This window comes from Octodon degus, unplaced genomic scaffold, assembly GCF_000260255.1.
Source record: "Octodon degus isolate 3935 unplaced genomic scaffold, OctDeg1.0 scaffold00382, whole genome shotgun sequence".
Lineage (NCBI taxonomy): Eukaryota > Metazoa > Chordata > Mammalia > Rodentia > Octodontidae > Octodon > Octodon degus.
This window is the reverse complement of record NW_004524958.1, coordinates 659,977-660,982: the sequence shown is the minus strand read 5'-3', so window position 1 is coordinate 660,982 and position 1,006 is coordinate 659,977.

The following is a 1,006-nucleotide window of genomic DNA, read 5'->3' as shown; positions in this document are numbered from 1 at the left end:
TGACAGCTTTGCGGAAGCAGCCACTTAAAGGCCTGAGCTAGGGCCAGGCCCCCTTTTCTCTGCTTACTTGCTTCGCTTTCCTTCCTTCATACCCGACCAGCTGGGGCCGGGGCAACCCCAGGAGGTCTTCAGAATTCGTTGATCTGACTACCAGCGAAGACGTACAAGCGGACGTTGCCGGGCCGGGGGTGCAGCTCAGGGGCACGGAGCCTGCCGGGTTAGCACAGCGTCCTGAGTTCGAGTTCTGATACCCGCAACAGCAAAGCCAACCGGCCAGCCAGCCAAACAAAAAAGAGAAGTGGACGATTCTTTGTCGCCCTTCTCGGGAGGGCACCGCGCAAGCCCCTTTCGCGCCGTCCCACAGGCGCTGCCGCGCGGTGTGACTGCGTTCGGGCGGGCCACGCAGCCGGCCGGCGGTCCTGCGGCTGGCCCTCGAGTGGGGCACCGGCCGCGCCCAGGGTGCCTGCGCCGCGCGGGTCTCCAACCGCGCTTCCTCCATTGGAGAACCGGGCCGCGCTCTCGGGCTTCCCGCGCGGGAAGGCCTGCCGCCGGGCTGCCCTTCCCCGCTCTGGCGCGACTCCTTCTTCCCACCGGATTTTTTGGTCTTTTTTCCCCTCTCATTTAGAAAACTGCGCGGGCCCTCCCGTCTTTGCGGATTCAGAGGCGGAGGGTCGCCAGGGGGCACAGCCACTTGCACCCCGATTGTGCTTTGGGGGCCGAGCTTCTCTCGCCCCCTCCCCCGCCCCACTTAGCGGACATGTTTGGGGGCCTACGCGAGGGGGGCTCTACCTTGACGTCAGCCTCAGCCTGTGCGTCAAGCGGTCGCCACGGCAACCACGCCCTGATTGGCATGGGTAGGGGCGCGGCGAGGGCCCCGCGCGGGCGGCTCGGCCGCTGATTGGCCGCGTGGAAGCCCCGCCTCTGCAGAGGAGCTGCCGCGGGGGTGGGGCTGCGCCGCTGCGGACCAGAGCGGAGCGGGGGGCGACCGGGCCGGCTGCGGCTGGGC